Source organism: Sarcophilus harrisii, chromosome X (genome assembly GCF_902635505.1).
Source record: "Sarcophilus harrisii chromosome X, mSarHar1.11, whole genome shotgun sequence".
Classification (NCBI taxonomy): Eukaryota; Metazoa; Chordata; class Mammalia; order Dasyuromorphia; family Dasyuridae; genus Sarcophilus; species Sarcophilus harrisii.
The window spans coordinates 35,049,485-35,070,213 of record NC_045432.1 but is presented as its reverse complement, the minus strand read 5'-3'; the positions used below and the strand labels follow the sequence as shown (position 1 = coordinate 35,070,213).

The following is a 20,729-nucleotide window of genomic DNA, read 5'->3' as shown; positions in this document are numbered from 1 at the left end:
AGAATTACCAGCTCAGGCTCTTTCAAAATGAGGGTTGCTGCCCAGGAAGTCTGAGGCCCTGAGGACCCCCTCAAAAAAGGCTCTGAAGATTCAGTTTGTGTACCAAGTGTTGACTGCTGCATTTCCAGAAAGCAATGGACTAGATTATAGATTCACTCAGTTGGGGGGGGGGGGGGGGGGGGAAGAGAGGTTTGGGAGAGAGGCAAGGATGGGGAAAGTCTAGAAGTGACACTGATAGGATGAGCAGGAGGATCATTAAACTGAGAAACTATATATAAAGATAGATGCTATTATTATTATTCCCATTTTACAAATGAGAGAACTGGGGCACAGAGAACTTAAGTGAATTGTATAGGGTCACATAGCTAACATCTTAAAATGGATTTGAATCCAGGCCTTCTTGTCTCTAGGTACAGAACTCTAGCCACCATGTCACTTAGCTCAAATGATAAAAAAAAATGTTATGGATTTTTTTTTTTGCAAACTTTAGAGTATTAGATCCTGAATAGGTGGAATAGTTGATAGAATAGATTGGGTTTAGATAGTGGAACAGCCTTATATGTTAAGAAGATAGATTTGTGAAGGAAGCCTAGGAACCATTTGGGAGAAGCAAGGTAGAGAGGCCAGGTCTGGGTAAGAATCAATTGGAGGCAGAAACAGGAATTATGCCATTGGCCTGGACATGCCACTGATCCAGCTACCTACTAAGAAAAGGGCATAACAACAGCTACATATTTACAAAGTAATAAAATTGGTATTTGTGTTTATAAAAAACAGTTTGCCTATAAATTTACAAATATAATCAAAAGGTATTTAAATCAAAAGGGAAAAGGAAGAAAACTGCTTCTATAAAACCAGCAAGCTAGATAACATCGAAAGTAACTCTAATTTAAAAGAAAAATATCCATAGAAACACTCACAAATTCATAGGAGACAAAACAAGAAAATGCAATAGAACCTCTAGCTTCAGAGAGCTAGTTAGAAATGCACTAAGTCTGGATCAAAGTGAAGTAAACTGGTTTTTTAAATCATACTTTATTTTAAAATTTGTTGTTAAAAATTTTGAGCTCCAAATTGTCTTTCTCCTTCCAATTTTAACTTTCTCCCAACCACTGGGAAGGCAAGCAATATGATATCAATTATACATGTAAAGTCATTCAAAACATATTTCCATATTAACCATGTGGGGGGAAAAAGCAAAAAAAAAAAATTGAAAATGTATGCTTTCATCTGTACTCAGAAATTGGCACAAACTAGAGATTTTCACACTAGGGAGACATAGCAGAATAGGATGTACAAGTGTACCAAGAATGGGATAGATTATGATCATAGAATAGATCATGGAATAGATGGAATAGATTATAGACTCAGTTGGAGTTAGTGGAACAGAGTAACTTTGTAAATTAAAAAGATATATTTGTGAAGGAAGCCTGGGAACCTTTTGGGAGAGAGGCTGCCAGATCTGGGTAAGGATTAATTGGAGGCAGAAACAGTGTTACAGTTGCCATTGGTATTACACTGCTCTTCACTTGGACAGAAAACAAGTCTAGGAGGAGTTTGGGAAACATGTATCAAGCAAGACAGGCACAATAAAGTGGCAGGATTTTCTAGTAATCAAGGACTGTGATTATCTGAACGTCTCTGTTAGGACTGTCTATCAGAATCAAAGTAGCGAATAATTTCTTGCTTTGGTTTAATGATGAGTCATTTGTCAAAAGACTAAAGAACTAAGAGGTGTTATTTTGGACCCGATTCTTACCACGCGAGAACTTCATTATCATTCAGCAATCCCTTCTTTTAATGAACGAAGGAGATGGAGTTTTCTTTGTCAAGGAGAATGATCTTGGGAGAGATGCTTCCAGGTGTAGTGGGAAAAAAAGTGGATTCAGAGTCACATGTCCTGGTTTCAAATTCTAGCCCTTCTATTTCTTGCCTAGGGGACCTTAGACAAGGTCTTAGGACTTCACTTTCTTCATCTACTTCAGATAGGGGATTGAACTTGACCATGAAGGCCCCTTCTAGCTTTAAATCTTTGCCAAGGTAAGAACAGATTACAGAAGTCAGAAAAAAAAATAAATGATTAGTGGGGAGTTGAATCCTAAGATTAATAGGGAGATGTTCTTGCTTGATGAGGCCCAGATAAACTTTCTGGCTATCACTGGCAGTAATCTTGGAAAAATCATATAAAATGGGAAAGGTAGTGCAAAATTAGAGGCCAAATGTTGCGATTTTCAAAAGTGGAAGATTGTGGAATTGGACAAATGTAGGATAGTGAGCCTGATGTTGATTCCTGGTAAAATGTATTATTAAAGACGTGGTTAGCAGACATGTCAAAACCAAAATGGGGATCCCTGTAATGTCATTAAAAACAGGCCAGGAGAGTGCATTAGGGCAGGGTTACTGCAGAGATGACAGGATGAGGATCCTGAGCTTGGAAGGCCAAGCCCATCATTTTGCTGATTAGAAGACTGACTGCAACAAGCATTTTGCTATTGCTTTCCTGCTTTTTTTCAGTTTGGTGTGTGTGTGTCGGTTGGGATTAAGTGACTTGCCCAGGTTCACACAACTAAGTGTCAAAGCCCAGATTTGAAATCTGGTCCTCCTGACAACAGGGCTGGATGATCTATCCACTGTGCTATCTCACGCCCCCTTTCCCACTCTTTTCACTAATAAGATGGAGAAATGTGGATTTAGGTGGATTTATGGCCTGAATCGGCTCTCTCCCACCATAGGGAGTGGGTTGTTCTATCTCCATGGTCTTCCTGCACCCTGGGTGCACTCTGACCTTTTATTTCTTTGAGCTCTCGCTTTCTTTCTCTCTCATTTCCTACTGGTTCCAGACTGTGCTGAACTGGCTCCAAGAGGACCCTGCAAAACCTTAAGTCTCTGCGGATTGGGCTCACTTAGGATCACGACATAGTAGGGATTATGGCGCATGCGCTGTGTCATTGGTAGCTTGGGCGTTGCCGGCTTCCGCTCCCACAATGCACTTCAAGCTGAAGCGCGCACCTCACTGGATGAATTTCAACCGTCGCTCCTTCAGCCACCTTGGTTTTCAAGGACCAATCTTGATGAAGCCAGTCTCCAGACAGACAAACGAAGATGAACTTGGTCCTGAAGTAACAAGTACTATGAATACAATGTCTTCCGACCCACAGCCTGGTGATGTAGATAGATGTGATTATGATGAAGAAGAAAGCTATGATGACCATGGTAGGGTCGAGCTATGGAGAAATCAGCTAGGATTTCCCGGACTCAACTTTTGGGACTTTAAGATAAACATTTTAGGTGTAAAAGATGACACTCCAATCCATTTCTGTGACATGTGTGAATTACCTATTAAAATTTATGGGCGCTTGATACCATGCAAGCATGTTTTTTGCTACGGCTGTGCAATTTTGCTTGAGCAAAAGGCGGATAGCCTATGCCCAAACTGTAATAACCCCATCCGAAGAATTGACCAGTATACGCTGGGTACTCTTTTTATGTGCGGCGTTGTTCAAGACTGCAAGAGAACGTACTTATCTCAAAGAGATTTAGAGGCTCACATCAACTTCCGTCATTTCAGAAGTAGACCACCTGTTACTCCTCTGATGCAAAATGTTCCTACTCCTGTTGTTCTACCAGCCCCTGAGATTCAGGATCAGGGTTTAAAGAAACATAAAGTAAGCCAAGTTCAGCCAGAGCAACGCATCAGAATGCCATCATCTCCTTTACCGCTTGAGCTCCATACTCTGCAATGGCGGGAGAGTTTTCGAGATCCTTCCAGGGAATTCCCAGTGCCTCCCTCTCCCCCTCCCCCTCCACCGCCACCCTTAAGTCGTTGGGTAGAGCAGGATCCCTATCAATTTTCAACAAAAAAGGATAACAATACAATTTTTCCTGTTCAGAAAGACTCAAATTCCCTTGTCAGAGAAGCATCACTTTCGGTTCCAGCACATTATCCTGACTATCGGGATGAACCAATGACTTCTCAGTCTAATCCTGTTGTATCTCCATGGGAATTTTATGGAGTCCCCCCACAAATGCCACAAGTTCCTTCTTTTCCCCCTCCTCTACCTCTACCTCTTCCTCCACCCCCACCCCAAGCAGCAAGATATACAATGCAACTTCCTTCCCAGGCAACTGGTATGTCTTCTATTGGTTATAGCCAAGCTCTCCCTGCATCAGCAACCTCTGGTCCCCCACAAATTCCTACATCCTTTGATTACGTCGCTGCCCCGATGCCATCGTACGTACATCATCTTGCATCAGGACAACTTCCTCCTCCTCAACCTGTTGATCTCCCTGTAAATGTCCCTGGGCCACACCACTATTATCCAGACTCTTGGCTGCCTCCTCCTGAAGAAGAAAAAGAAACTCTTGGACATCCATACCCCCAGCCATGGGAAATGGATCCTGATTTAGAACCGGCACCAAAAAGAGTACATCAAAGCCCACCTCCTGCAGGAACCTGGCGGCGGCGGCGGCAGCGGCAAATGCAGGATCCACCTGAATACCCGCTTCCTGGACCTAGTCATGGTAATCAGGAAAGATTTGAACCATATGGCCCCCAGTGATTTAACTGTGAAGATATATTGGGGTTTGGGAGATGACTAAATTGAAGATAAAATGGAGTTCAAGGCTGAGACTTAATTGTAGATAAAAGAGGAATTGGGGTGGGACTAAAAATAAATAAAATGGAAGTTGAGGCAAGGCTGAATTGTAAATAAAATGGGGTTGGGGATGGGACTGAACTGAAGGTACAATGAGGGGTTGGGGTGGGAAGGGCCTTTATCTTTTTGGTATATTTTGAAAGAGGAGAAACTTCATTCAGAGTTCACTATGAAATTCTTTTAGGGTCTTGTATCTTAAAATGTTTTTATGTTTTGACCTTGGGTACTACTCCTAGTGTGGTAAATTGCCCCAGAGTTGATCATTTTGTAATATTATTTTTTGGGGGAATTTAATATTGTGCCACTTCCAGAAGTATTGCTTTTATTAATCCTATATTTAGTTCTTCTTGTGATACATTGTTAACCTTTGTAAATAATTGCCATTTTGTTGTTTGGTGGGGGGGCAAAAAAAAAGAAAAAAGAAAAATTTTAAAAAATTTTTCTTAAAGGGAGGGGAAAAAAAAGAACTACTGGCCTGATCCAAAGAGTAGTCAATAATAGTTCAGTGTTCATTTGAAAAGAGCTCATCAGTGGAGCAACCCAGGAATCTTTTCTTGGGGTTTTTTTGATTATTATTTTTTAACATTTTAAACAATGATTTGGATATTAGGTACAGACAGAATACTCATCAGGTTTGCAAATAGTGTTTTCCCTCACAAAACAAAGAGGGAAAATTAAGAAATGAGAATCTAGAAACATCTTGACTGGCTAGCGTGTTAGGATGAATTTAATAAAACAAATTCTTTTAGGGATTCATCCAACATTTTCACTTGGGTTCAAAAATCAGCATGATAGGTAGGAGGTGTGAGAGTAGATGTGAGTACAAACATCTGAAGATGATCTGAGTGTTTCAGTAGATCAAAGTCGCCACCAGTGTGAATTATCAGTATGACAGGGCACCCCATCCCCCCAAAAGTCTCCTGTGATTTGAGACTGCATTAAGAGAGGCATGGTGTATATGACAAAACTTCTTAAACTTTGGGTCATGACCCATATGAGGTTGTATAACCGAAGGTGATGATGGTGAAATTGATTTATCATCATCAGTAAATGTTTGATTTGTCAAACAGATTTTATATACCTATATACTCAGGGTCACATAAAAATTTCTTGATTGAAAAGGAGTCACGGGTGGAAAAAGTTGAAGAAGTCTTAGTTGGCTCATCACTTTCTTAGTTCTATACACTATCTGCTGCCCTCTCCAAGGGTGAGGGCCTCATGTGGCCCCCTTTCTCATGGCCCTCACCTTCCCTGTAATGTGACAAATTAAAATACTTTTCCTTGACTACCACTTTCCTATGGATGCCATTTTTCTCTATTAGAACATTAAATAATAGGCAGGGACTATCTATTGGTGCATAGTAAGGATATAATAGATGCTTTTAATTGATTGATCAACAAAATCATTTCTGTGTATCCTGTGTTGAATATCATCCAAATGCTTTCCACCATCCATCCCCTTCTTCCCCTGGTTCATGTATTTCCTTCCATGGATATACATCACCAATAAATAGTGCTGCCCTGCTCCACCAGTGTTTTCCTGTCTTTTATACTCATCTAGAGTCTTATTATTATATTCATGAATTTCTCTCCCACCAAGCCTCAGTCACATTAAACCTTCCCCTTTGCATTGGTGTTATTACATCTTCTTGCTTCTTGCTTAAACTTAGGGAATTTAGATAAAGACATTTATGGCTCTGGGTCTCAAGAATAACTTTTTCCTTGGAAATTTTCTCTCCTGTGAATTTCATGTGTACTCAAACAACATGGGGATGGAATTGTGAAAGAGAATTGGGACCCTGGCTAATACTTTTTTTCATAAATATCAATAACAACTTTATTATTTGGTTCAGATTATTTGACACATATAATTCAGATCTGCTTTCTCGTTTCTTGTTCAGATTTTGTTGTTTTGCTTTAGAAATAATGTATAGCAGCCATGTTCAACCTGTATTGGATTACTTGCTGTGTAAGATGTGGGGCACAGAGGAAGGGAGGGAGAAAATTTGGAATGCAAGGTTTTGCAAGGGGGGATGTTGAAAACTGTCTTTGAAAACTAAAAAGCCGTTGTTATTTAAAAAATAAAAAAATAATGTATAGCAGGGGGGCGCTCAAACAGCACAGTGGATAGAGCATCACATCTGAAGTTGGGAGGATTTGAATTCAAATCCAGCCTCAGACACTTCACCCTGACTATAGTTATGTGATCCTGGGCAGGTTACTTAACCCCAATTGCCTTTCAAAAAAACCCCAAACTAATGTATAGCCAATAGTGAGGGAGGACAAAAAGGATTATAAAAGCAAAACATTTGGACTGAAACATAAGGTTAAGGAGAACAAATCATATATTTGAAATTGAATTAATTGCAGGAACAAGATCCTGAATCGTTGTTTTCCATATCCAAAGAATACTCTTTTAGGAAGAAAGAATTCCTTGTTGATTGATACAGGGAATAATTCCCTGATGTCACAGGCCTTGCTAATATTTTAATGACTTTTAGCTTATTGGTTCAATACTGTCACATTTGGAGGGTTTTTTCAAAGTTAAGGATAAAAATTAAACATTTATTCATTCAGAAACATTTCCTAAGTGCCTCTTCTGGACTTAGCACTGAATCAGATTCAGGGATAAACAAACAAAACAGTAATTACTGTGCTGTGTGGATTAAATCCTTTTGATTATTTTATTATTATTAATTTTTTTTTTCTGCGCTCACCACTACTTCATGCAGCAATCCAATACTATCCTTCATAATTCGGATTGCTTTTTTTTTTTTTTTTTTTTTTTAAACTAGAAAACTTTTTGTTGTAGGTGGAGCGGGATAGCTGAATGAATTTCAGATGTTTCTAATTTTGTTAGTAGCAACCAAAGCATCAGAGACTGGAGCAAGTTGTCCCTAGGCCTTCTCTCCATCAGCCTGGATCAGTGTGTTAACCTTGCCATCCATAATGCAGATGAGAGGGTGCCGTTGTCCTCCGTTTGATGATCAAGCTCGTTTCTCTTGGGGGCATTTTGCTGAGCATATTTGGTCAGCCTTCAAAGTCTTAATGACTTGTCTTGCCAGAAGGTAAGGGATGTCTAGATCTTTTTGTGGCTTCCATACCACCTTTTTGGCCTTTGAGGTCTTGCATCTCAAAATGGGGGACAACCATCTCCTTCTTTGCCTTCAATACCATCTTGGAGGGAGAAAAGCCAGCTTGCTTTTTAATGGGTGCTTTGAGAACTTATTATGGAGACCTTGCCAGCTGTGTCCCAATCCCAGCTCGGTGCCTCTGGCTAGTTTGGTATTCCATCAGATGGATGCTGTCTGTTGTCCCCTTTCCCTACCCTTTGCAAGTGGGGATTTGTGTTCCTCTTCCTAGGGAGGATCTTGAGGACAGCAGTTCTTGTTGCCTCTTCTAGACAGCTTGTCCAGAATGGTTCAAGCCCTGATGTTCCATAGATGCCCTACTTCTAGAGCACAGTATTCTTTGGATGAGACTGCTCCAGGGCAGCTAGCAGCGGTGGTGAGGCTGTTTATGCCGTGAGTAGGAGACAGCAGGCCTGAAAGAATTGATTTTGTTTGTTTTTATGATTTATTTTGCCTCTGGGGCACTTTCTAAGTCCTTTAATTTAGGACCTTGGTCTTAGGAAAAGGTGTTGTGGGAAGAATTTAGACTTGACAGCTCCAAGCTGCCAGCTCCCTCTTCCATTCCCTCTAGTCCTGATGGATAAAGGGGGAGCCTCTTTTTTTAAGTAGCTGCCAAGTTGGAAGTCTGATTCCTAACCAAGGTAGTTTGATCATTTTTCATTGCCCTTTCTATGGGGTTCCCTTGGTATTGGGGACCCGAGCTGTTATTTAAAGTGCATGGGAATTTCTCAGTGCATTAATTCAGTGTAGTAGACAGAGCACTGACCTGGCAAGATGCGGCTTCCAGTCCTGTTTCTCCTACTTACTGGCTGTGTGACGCCGGGCCACGTGCTTAGCACTTTCTATGTACATATGCCTTCCTCCACCTAAGTCTCAGCTTCCTCATCTAGAAAATATGGGAGCTGGATAAGATGCTACCTCTGGTCCCTTCCAGCTGTGACATCTATGATCTGTGTCTAGTTTATTAAGAAGTGCTTGATTCAAGTTTGAGGTCTCCGTGTTAGATATTATTTCTGATGGTATAGACCTGATTCATATGCATCTTCTATTCAGGAATCTTCAGTAGCTCCCTTTTGCTTATGCTGTAGCTCACTCCCCTTTGCCTGCCATTCAAAGTATTCCACAATGCCCCGGTACCACTCTTCTGTCCCAATCTCGCCCCCATTTTGTCTCCTTTGCCTTCTCCTTTGGTACCTGCCAAACTGGATGGCTTTCGTTCTTGCCAACTCCCACCCAGCACCGGTTCAGTTTCATGTCTTTGTTCTCTCTGTTCCTTTACCATGTTGGGCATATATTCGTTCCTGTTGTTGGTTACCCATCTTTAAAATCTTACCTTCTTCAGGACTCCTGCTGTGCAACCCGTCAGCCCGATGGCAATGGAGTATCCCTTCAGCTTCTCATAGCACCCGATTGCCACCTACCCTTTTTTCTAGAATGTTAAATGCCATAGTAATCTGTGCTTATGATGTCTTATCTGCTTCCTAGGGGTTAAATTCCAAGAGGGGAGGTACCAAATTTGATAATAACTTTTGTTTCTCCTAGCACTTTAATGTATATACTGTAGACACTTCAGTATTTACACAATTGGATCTGATTCTGATTGAGACCCCAGTTTTTATAATCAGTTTCTTCTTTGATTGTCATTATTGGAAAGCTATTGCTTTTATGACCAAGAGGAAGAGATCCAGAGGGAGAACAGGTACCATTGTGGTTTTGTTTCCATTTCTAGTTGAACAAAAAATGAAGAGGGTGGGGTGAGAGTTTGGGATTTTGGCCTAGGAGACTGTAAGAGGCATCCAGCCTTGGTTTTCTCAGCTCAAAAGCTGACTTTGTGTCATAACTCTAAAGCTGGAAGGGACTAAAAGGATCATCCAATCTGGGCTCTCTTATTTTACAGATGAAGAAACTAATTGCCAGAAGGGTTAAGTCATTTGCCCAACAGCACATATAGAATCATCAATCTAGAGTTGGAAGGGGTTTCTGAGGCCATCTAATCCAACTGCCTCATTTTACAGAGAGGGAAACTGAGGCCCAGAGAGGGGAAATGACCTGGCCATGTTCACACAATCAGTATCGGAGGTAAGATCCGAACCTAGGTTCTCTGACTCCAAATCCCTTACTTCTCAACCTTGAATTTCAACAACCTGAAATTTGAAATAACTCGGTCGAGTGATTTTTATCTTCTTGGCCATTTTTGTTTTGGCCATTATAATATAAGACTGTAGTTTGCACTTACATTGTCAATCAATAAACATTTATTGATTTATGCTTTCACTCTTTTTAGCTAAAAGCCTGACAGCCTCTGATCTAGCTATAATCGGTTCCTTATTTGGGATGTAAGCTTGTTGATGTAAAGTAGTAACTTCAGGAAGATGTGTATCTGTATACAGAGACCAGAAGAATAGACAACTTTGGGGTTTTTTTCCCCCTCTGGACTTTCTCTCTTCTGACCTTGCTTAGGGATCATCCAATAGCCATTACTGTGCTAATGCAGTAAATTGACAATTCAGCTTTGAATGTGAAGCACATCTGTCACAAATGGAATTACTGCCTTTGCAGGAGAATAATGCATTATTATAGGGGGAATTAAAAAAAAATACTCTGGGTATAAGCTTCCTGTTGCACATACAACTCAGAATTGTTTGCTATACATTAATATACATAGAAGTTCAAGGACAAACTCAGGGGTCCTTTAGAAGAACAGGGCTATTTATAGTTATTTATTTATTCATGGATTCAAAGACTATCGGGCTAGTCCCTTTTAGGTGAGAGTGAGTGTGTGTGTGTGTGTGTGTGTGTGTGTGTGTGTGTTGGGGGAGAAATCTGATTCTGCCTCAAACTGTAGAGTATACTCCACCTCCCCTGTAGCATTCCCCCACAGATTCAGGCCCACAATGAAAGTATGTTATGATGTGACCTTGAAGAACAGACCAGAGAGGTAGTGGGGTACAGGGGTAAGAGCATTAAATTGAGAGTTTGAGGAGCTGGATGTAAATTCCAGCTTGTGATACTAGCTATAGGACACTTCCCTTTCCTGTGCCTCAATTCCCCAGCTGCCCTAAAATGAGGATATTGCACTTGATGTGCTCCAAGTCTCCTCCCACCTTGAAATCTGTGGCCTGAAAGTACTGGGAAAAGGAGGGGAGCTCTTGGAGGCTAGAGTGGTAAGGGTATGTTAGTTCCTTCTTTTTGGAACCAAAAGCTTTTCTGCATTCACTGGGGAGCATAACAGCACATTTGATTTTCACCCACTGCCCCTCTGAAAGATTCTACCTAAATAACCTTAATTAATTTTCTTCTTTCTTAACCTTTTCCTTGATTATTTTTTTGTCAGAATTTATATAGGGAAGAATGGATGGGAGGAAGGTCTTTGCTTCTCTCTCAGTGCTCGGTGGAGTGGCTCCTGGACTCCCCTCCTCACGTGCAACATGGGGATGTACTGCTCCTCAGGGTCACCGAGATAGCTGTGGCCTTGTTTTAGGCACATAGATCATTCTGTGCTAGAGTTTCATATTGGGAACTTTTTTCAGCAGAGGAAAAAAAGAGGGGCTGGCATTGCTGAGGGAAGCTTTGTCTTCCTTATCAATCAAAGATGTTGGAAGCTGGGAATTGTTCTCTTAGACCATCTGCTTCCTTCCCCAGGGCCCAGTTCAGGGTCGGCCCTCCCACTAGGCTTTCCCCTGGGCTGTTTAGTTGGCAACGTTGCCTTTGAAGCTTCTGCAGCATTTCAGAAGCTACTTCTAGCCTCTTCTTCTGGTCCAGGGACTGCCAGCTCACTGCCGGAAAGGTATTTATGAAATTTCTTGTCAAATTTCTTGTCTTCTTTCAACCTAAAACCTTGAGGACCTTTCTCTTCTTGATTGTTTAGTCACATGGAGTAACTAGGGTTTAGCCTCACTAAGCTGTGACAGTATGATCTTGGACTGAATAGCAAGGCTGCAGTTGGGATCACGAAGAACTGGTTTTGACGCGTTCTGACGCCCATTCTAGGTAACTTATTTACCTGTCGGTGACCCTGAAAAATCTTGTAACCTCTGTTGGCGAACAAGATTGCCTTCTACCCAGCGGTTGTGAGAATCAAACCAGATAATGCCGTGTAAAGCACTATCCAGGCTGTTCCAGAAGTTGTAGTGCAATTTAATGCTTTAATCACTTGAAATTACAGTCTTTGGGATCACTCTGTATAGGTGTTAGCTATTTTTATTAGACTTATTGCTCTCTATGGGCCTTAAGGCTTCATAAGAAATTGCGATTGCAAAATTTTCCCATTACATTTCCTCACTACAACCCTGAGCTCTCACATTTCGGTACCTTTGCTCAGTTGTTTCCCATTACTATCCTGCCTCTGGCTCCGCAAGCCCTTTCTTCACCCCCCTTCCCATGGAGTTCTTGCACTCATCCTTTAAGTCCCAACTTCAACTGTCTCTCTTCTTCCATGATCTCTTCCCCTCATTTCCTCAGGCCTATGCCCTCCTATACGAGAGGTAGTGCAAGTGCTTACTATCCTTGCTTTACAGATGGGGAAACTGAGGCTAAGAGAAACAAAGTGATCTGCAAGGACTTGGTGCCCCTAGCTTGTACTCTGGGACAGTCTACCACCTGTCAATGCTGCCAGTGATGATAGGAACGTGGTTTCCAAAGTTTGGTCTGGGTAACCTCCAAGGAGTCTCTGAGGCTTTTAGTGCATTCAAGAGTTCAAGTCTATTTTCACAATAGTACCAAGATATTTTGATTTTTGATCTGGTAAATATCTATCTATCTATATCTCCCACGTTAACAAAAAAAAAGTGCTTAACAAATTTTCAGAGTGTGAAGGGGTCCAAAAAGTAAGAAATTTTATTCAGAGGTCTCTTCTCCCCTCTAATACTCCAAGACTTTGCTCTCTTTAGTTTACTTCTGTTGTGTAGTCTCTGGAATTGTTTTTTTTTTTTTTTAAACTCAGGACCCCCAAGAAATTGAATTGACTTAATGAAAATGCTTAGATATCAGTCAGCTAATAAATGCTATTGACTGGCTGACTGGCTTCCTCTTTGTATGCTGAGTTTGCAGTTCTTTGTAGACAGACTTTCATGACCTTCAACCCATCTAACCCATTTACCTAAGTAGGATCATCATAGCATGAATTGTTTGGATAGGCCCGTTAGGTATCTCTGAGATCATTTAGCCCAACTCCTTCATTTTAAAGATTGGGAAACTGAAGCCCAACAAAGAGAGGTGAGAGGTCCTCACAGTGAGTTAGTGGCAGATCAGGACTTCTGATTCCTAGTCCAGTGTTGTTTGCACAATTCAATGCTGGAGGTTTCCATTATTGGGATTAGGGCCTTGGGCACGTGGTCCTAAGTCCACAATGGAAGGGAACCTATTCTTGGAATTTTATAGCCCAAAGTATGGCAATGTATGTGGCTGGAAGGATTAGGGTGACTTTCTAATTGTTCTACAGACTCAACAATAAGTCATCCTACTAGGTGAAAGCATAAAATGATGAAAAAGATATTGTTCTTGTATTCAGAGAACTTAGAATATAATTGTTAGGATACAGAATATTGATATTCTATGGGATACACATGATACAAAGTAGATGAATGTAGAGGAGAGTGCCAGACTAAGAGAAGCAAGGAGGGTGGAGCAGAGCAGCAGGGGTGATGGGAAAGAGAGGCCAGAAAAGCTTGGCTCTGGCAAGGCTGGGCCTGGCTCTCACCTCCCCATAACTGTGTGACCGTTGCCAAATCACTGTGCCTCTCTCCACCTCAGTTTCCTCATCTGAAGCATGGTGACACTTTATTACCCACCTTACGGAATTGGGGGTGGAAAATGTTTGGTAAACCCTAAAGTTGATGGAAGTGGGAGTTCTTTTTAACTTGGGCTGAAACCTTCCCTAAATGTTATTTTTCCTATTAAAGTCTGAACTCCTTGAGAATAGGGAGTGTATTTCACGCTAGGAGATGGGCATACAAAGACCCAAATATGGTAAGTTACTGCTCTCGAGGACTTAATATTCCAGCGTGGGGAGGGAGTAGAAATAACATGGAGACAGATAAAGGCATATATAAGAATATATAAGAAGTCATTTTGTGGAGAGGCATTAGCAACTGTAGGGATGGGACCTCATAAAGAAGAGCTGAGCCTTGACGAAGTGGGATTCTGAGTAGTAGAGTTGAGGAGAGAAGGCATTCCAGGCATAGGATATGAGTAGTGCAAATGTCCAGGGGTCCAGGAGGCAGCGTGTCATAAACTAGAGATAGCAGATAGGCCATTTGATGAAAATGAGGGGTGTGTGAAGAAGAGAAACCTGAAAAGGTTAAGTAGGAGCCAGATCATGAAGGTCTTTAAATGTCAAGGGTCAGTTAGGTGGCTCTGCAGCAGATGGAGTGTCGGGCCTGGAATCGGGAAGGCCCGAGTTCAAATCCAGTCTCATATACTTAGCTGTGTGACCCTGGACAAATCACTTCATGCTGTTTGCCTCCGTTTCCTCATCTGTAAAATGAGCTGGAGAAGGAGACGGCAAACCACTCCAGAATCTTTGCCAAGAAAACCCTACCTGGAGTCGCAAAAGAATCAGATATGAATGAATACTGCAACAATTAAATGTCAAACGTAGGGAGTTTGTATTTTGTCTTGGAAGTTAATAGGAAGTCAGTGGAGCTTTATTTTTCGGGGAATGACATGGTTATCTGTGTGCTTAAAAATGTGAGTTTGGTAGGTATGGATTCAAGGAGCAAGAGAATGGATGTAAGGAGAAAAATTAGGAGGCTACTAAAGTAATTCAGGTAAGCGCCGAGGTGGGCCCGAACTAATGTGGTGGGCCTATGAGTGGAGACAAAGTGATGGAGGGAGGGGATCTTGTGGAGGCAGAATGGATGAGACTTGGCAGCTGATTGGGTATAAATGGAGGTGGAGCGAGACAAAGAAAATAGTTGAGATGGACTCTTAGGTGTGAGCTGGATGATTGGAAGGGTGGTAGTTCTCTTGCCAGAGAAAGGTAAGTTGGGAAGGGGCAAGGGGGGGAGGTTTTGAGGGGAAGCTGAGTTCCGTTTGGGATGTGTCACATTTGAGATACTGCGGGACATCTGCTTCAAAATAGCCAGCAGATAGCTGATGATGCAGGCCTGGAAGCCGAGAGGGAGACTAGGGTTGATTATATAGATCTGAGAATCATCTGCATAGAAGTAATCATTGAAACAGTAGGAGCTGATGAGAGAGAAAAGAGGGCCCCGGGCAGAGCCCGAGAGGACACTCATGGGTACGGGGTGCAATGTGGATGGCACAATCTAGCACAAGAGATTGACGAGTGGCCAGAAAGGCAGGAAGAGGACCAGGAGAGAATAGCATCTTTTTTTATTATAAGTTTTTATTGACAGCACTCGTGCCTGGGTAATTTTTTACATTATTCCTTGCACTCACTTCTGTTCCGACTTTTCCCCTCCCTCCCTCCACCCCCTCCCCTAGATGGCAAGCAGTCCTATGTATGTTAAATATGTTGTAGTATATCCTAGGCACAATCTATGTGTGCAGAACCGAACAGTTCTCTTGTTGCTCAGGGAGAATTGGATTCAGAAGGTAAAAATAACCCAGGAAGAAAAACAAAAATGCAAACAGTTTACACTCATATCCCAGTGTCCCTTCTCTGGGTGTAGCTGCTTCTGTCCATCGTTGATCAGTTGGAACTGAGTTAGATGTGAGAGAATAGCATCTTAAAAAACAAGGAAGAGACTGGGTCCAGAAGGAGGGGGCACTCACCGTTGTCAAGTTTTGCAAAAAGGTCGAGAAAGAAGACAACTGAGAAAGTGCTGTTGGATTTGGCGATTAAGAGGTCACTGGGGACTTTGGGGGAGCAGTTTGGTGACGTTGGAAACCAGTGGTCATTGAAACGATGGGTAGAGAGTTTTTTTTTCTCTAATCATAGGGTCATATCCTAGATCTTGAGCCCCGGAAGCTATCATAGGGAGCAGATTGACCAACCTCTTCACTTCCCAAAGGAGGAAGCAGAGCTTCAGGAGCACTAAGTGAGTTACAGAGGTGGGATCTGAACCCAGATCTCTTGGCTCCAGAGCCACTTTTCTCTCTTCTATATCACTGTGGCTTTTGAGGAAAAGAAAAGATAAATATGAAATAATAATAGTTAAAATTTATAGAGTGCTTACTATATACCTGGTACTATGCTAAATGTTTTTGTTTTCTCTACTGATCCTTACAACAGCCTGGGAAAATAAGTACTTTTATTATCCCCATTTTACAGATGAGGAGACCGAGGCAAAAACTGATTAAATGACTTTCCCAGGGTCGCACAGTTAGAGAATGTCTGAGGCCAGGTTGGAACTCAGGTTTTCCTGATTCTAGGTCCAGTGCCACCTTGGTTATTGTTCAGTCTTTCAGTCACGTGCAATTAATTCTCCATGACCCCATTTGGAGTTTTTTTTGCAAAGAGACTAGAGTGGTTTGCCATTTCCTTCTCTAGTTCATTTTCCAGATGAGGAAACGGAGGCAAACGGAGTGAAGTGACTTGTTAAGGGTCACACAGCTAGTGAGTGTCTAGTGAGGGCTGAATTTGGATTGAAGAAGATGAGACTACCTGACTGCAGTCCACTGTGCTATTTAGTGCCCAAAATGATAACTTGAGACAGCGATAGGCTTTATTGAAGGTTTTGGATGCACAGAAGGTACCTTGCCTGTAACCATGGGGAATTCAGCAAACATTCGGGACAAACCAGATAGTGGCGCTTGATCAATATTTGTTGAATGAAGGGTATAGAGCAGTGTGGCAGGACCTTTGCAGATTCCCACTGGAAATAAGACATTCACGTCCTTCAGGATCTCCTCATCTAAGAAGGGGATATCCATTACTCCATTGAAGGAGAGAGAAGAAAAGAAATCGGTAAAAGGAGACTGAGGTAAGAAGAGAAGCAAGTGAAATATTTTTCATGCAAACACAGTCATCTTAAGTCTGAATCTGCTCATTAAAAAACCAAACGGGGAGCAACTGGGCCTTGCCCAGATTGGCCATGGCTCCGGCCTGACATTGATCAGTAGGGCAGTACGGTTTCGAGTCCCTCTGTTCTGTATCTTTCCCTTAAATAGGCTTCTGATGTCTATGTGCTAGGCCCCCAGATGCCTCCGGCAGTTTTCAATGAGTTCTGCGGGTCCACTTTAGCCTAGTCTGTCTGGGGAGGAGAAGAGAACCAAGGCAAACTCTAGCCCTTGATTGATTGAGGAGGCAGCTTTGGAATACCCAGCTTAGCAATTCTAAGGGCTTTGTGTCTGGACGTGTGAACCTTAGTTAAGCTTTGTGTCCTAGGTTTTTGCGAAGCAGCTGGGGCTTTGGGTCTAGGAAGACATTAATTTGTGTCTCCAGGGGCTGTACATAAATCGTGATGCTGAGAAAAGGATTTTTCTTTTCCATTCAGAGCCCAGCAGGGAGGGGAGGGCAGGCAGGGAGCGGCTCTGTTTCTTTGTGTGCCTCCCAGCTCCCCATTACAGTTTAATTGACAAGAAGGAGAGCATTGTGTGGCCTATTACTGAATTTGAGATGCGCCATTTGTTTGCATGGCATGTTCTTGCAATCGGCTCCTTACTTCTCGAAGAAGCTTCTCGTTTCTGTCCCAGGTTGATGCAAATCTCACGGTTGCAGTAGATACCAACATAAAGCTTAACATTTCAAAGCTAATTTAGGGATGCTTTCTCTTTTTCTTACACGGGTCACATTTGGGGCCAACAGGCGAGTCGGCTCAGCGACAATGTAGCAGACATACTTTGTGCTTAGGACTGTGCTGCATCCTGTAACATAATTTAAGTAAAGGACTTCAGGTGAAACAATTCCTGCTCTCAGGGAGCCAACACTATGGCATTAATTGGATCTAGTTATGTAGCTTTCTAGAAATAGCACTATTTCTCTGACCTTCAGCCTGGGAAAGAATTGTTAGCGTTATGATGGAATGGATTAAGTAGTAAAGCAGATGACAAAAGGCCAGGTCCTATCCCTTCCCTTTATTCATTTGGAAAAGTCCCATTCCTATTCTGTTCCTCAGTTTCCTCCTTTGTAAAATGGGGGAGGACCTTGGACCAAATGACTTCTAAAGTCTGTTAACATTAAGCCAAAGCTGGCATATTGTCTACAGAAATCAGCTCGGCCATCCTATGTTGGGTGCATCCTTTTGTCAAAGAACTATTAAATTCCTACTTTATATGCTAGGCATTTGAGGGGGGGGGGGAGAAAGTTAAATGAGTTAAACTCCCTCAAGGAGCTTGCACTCTCTCTGAGGCTATAGGGAAGCTACTACAAAGACAGCAAAAGTAGAACCAACTGTTCTGCTACGGTGATTCCAGGATTCTCAGCAGACCAGAACTGGAAGGGATCTTTTGATCACTGAATCCAATCACCTCATTTTATAGAGAAGGGAGGGGGTCGAATTAACAATGGCAAGTGAATCAGGACTTGCGAGCTCCTGACTTTTGCGATATCGGACTCAAGGATGCTGTAGCAACCCAAGAGAGTCTTCTTCATAATAGATTTAGAGCTGGAAGGGATCTTTAGAGGTCTCATTTTCCAGGTGAGTCAAGTGAGACTTCGAGAAGGGGGAATGACTATTCTCTCTCGCCCTCATCTCTTTTTAGTTGGGGAAGTTCTGTTCCAGGTGCACGGTGGCCCAGGGGATCTATGGATGTCCCCTTCCAGAATGCTGATAGCTCAGCAGTGCACACCAGATGTGGTGTGGCTCTTACGGATCTCCTCATCTCTCCAAAGGGAGAGGAGGTGGTGGGGGGGGGGGGGGAGGGAAGGAGGCTTTTGCCCATGTGCTGGTAGGGAGGGGGAAGAGAAAGCTTCCTTACATTCTATTGACTTTTCTTGTACCAATATACCAAACATGGACTGTCCATTGATTGCCCCATACTCTCTCTACATGACCGTCCCATCATTTTTTCTGGTTGTACGTTTCTCCAAGGACAGGCTTTATAATGCTTCTCCTGTGTGATGTAACATGTTGCAGCCTGCTAACTCCTGTCACATAAAATCTGACCAAAGAGCACGGCAGCGTAAGGAAGGAGGATTTCTTTCAATTCCTCATCTCTCTATCGGACAATTTTTCTCTTGGATGGGCGCATCTTCCCAAAGTTTTCGAGTTGGCCGAATTGGCTCCGTGTCAAGCAGGGAAGTAATTGGCTTCCAAAAGAAAAGATTTGGGTGCATGTTTATTTTAAAATAGGTATGTGTATGAGGGGAAAAGGTGATATGTATTTTTAATCTCCAAGAGGGATGTTATATAGAGGAACTACTCCATTTTGCCATAAGCCATCTTGTGATGCCATTGCCAAGAAGATGTAGTAGAGCACGTGGGTAATGAATCTGACATTAGGTGTTCACGTTTCGGTTATGCATCAACTGAAATGCCACCTTCCCCGTGAAGCCCTCCTTGGCTTTCTGTTGTTTGCCTCTTTCCCCTTCCCCCATTGGATAGATCTTTGCTTTCTAGAAGCTCACCTGATCAGCTCAGTGACAGTGAGCGTGATTTCTTTTTCTCTTTGGGCTTCAACTTTCATATTTGTGGAATGGGGGCAGTGTACACACGCTTTACTTCTCAGGATTATTGTGAGCAAAGTGATGTAGAAGTAAGAGTTGAGCTGCTGTTCCTACAGCTTCTGTCACTGACCAGCTCCCCCATGCTTCTAGTAGTCTGTTTTGAAATAAGCTTCTTTTCCTCTTCCCCTCCTAACTAGATCGTAGTTTCCTTGAAAGTAGGAGCTAAGACATGACTAAATTGAATTTCCTCTCTGTACCTAGCTCGGTGTTCTACACACAGTAGGCTCTTTTTTTAACTTTGTAAATCTTTTTAAAGTCTGAGGGTTTTTCAAATTTTATTTTTTATTGTATACTTCCCCCAGGTATTATTCATTGATAGCTATTCTAAATATGAAGTGTTTTTAAAATTTTATTTTTATTGTATACCTCCCCACCCCCTGAGAAGGCATTGTTCATTGATACCTATTGTAAATATTAAGTCATGCAAAAATATATTTCTACCTGTTCTGGGGTAGGGAAGCTAGAAAAATAGGAGGGGAAAAATGAGTCGGTCTGCCCTTTGAGTCCATCTGTTCTCCATCTGGAGGTACATAACATTTTATATCATGAGTCCTTTGGCGGATCATTTTATTGATCAGAGTTACTAAGTCTATTACAGTTGATTATCTTTACAGTTTTGCTGTTCCTGTGCGCTTTGTTTTCCTGGTTCTTCACACTTCATTCTGTATCAATTCATAAAGGTCTGCCCAAGTTTTTCTGAAACCATCCCCTTCATCATTTCTTACAGCGCTATAGTATTCCATTACATTAATGTACTGTAACTTGTTCAGTCGTTCCTCAATATAAATCCCTTCAGTTTCTATTTTTTTTTACTACAAAAAATGGCTATAATTTTCTACATATGGGTCTTTTTTTCCTTTTTTTAATCTCCTTGGGGTATATATCTAGCAGCAATATTATTGGGTCAAAGCATATGCACAGTTTTATTAGTCCTCTGGGCTTAGTTTCAAATTGTTCTCCAGAGTGGTCAGACTAGTTCACAGACATGGTAAATTCTTAATACTTTTTTTATTTGAAGAGATAATCTGCTTTAATGAGCTTATCCAGGAGAATCCTTCAGTGTTTATCGTTACTATTCTTATTCCCCTGAAAGTGAAAGGCAGGTGGGAGAATTTTTAATGTACATCCCACTGATGTCAGTGGTGAATTATATTCTTTGGAGAATGGGAAAGAGTACCTCTCCCTTTTTCTTTGAGGTTCTTATATATTGACTACAAATCCCTATAGGTTCCCCTTGGTATTACTAATTTTTATATGGCTCCTTTTTTTTCTGAATAGAATATAAGTTGAGCCTGAAGATTTCTGCTTTTCTCCTTGGCAGTGTCTACTGAATTTCATCAGAGTGAAGATGGTGTTAATAGGTTGCTTCCT

The 20,729-nt window shown here is 41.8% G+C and overlaps 1 protein-coding gene and 1 pseudogene across 6 annotated transcripts in view; both read left to right on the top strand.

Annotated features, from left to right (window-relative positions):
- ENOX2 (ecto-NOX disulfide-thiol exchanger 2) overlaps positions 1 to 20,729 on the top strand; it is a 291,185-nt gene that overhangs the window by 64,119 nt on the left and 206,337 nt on the right. The window lies entirely within an intron of this gene.
- On the top strand, positions 2,542 to 4,759 carry LOC111721587 (annotated as a pseudogene).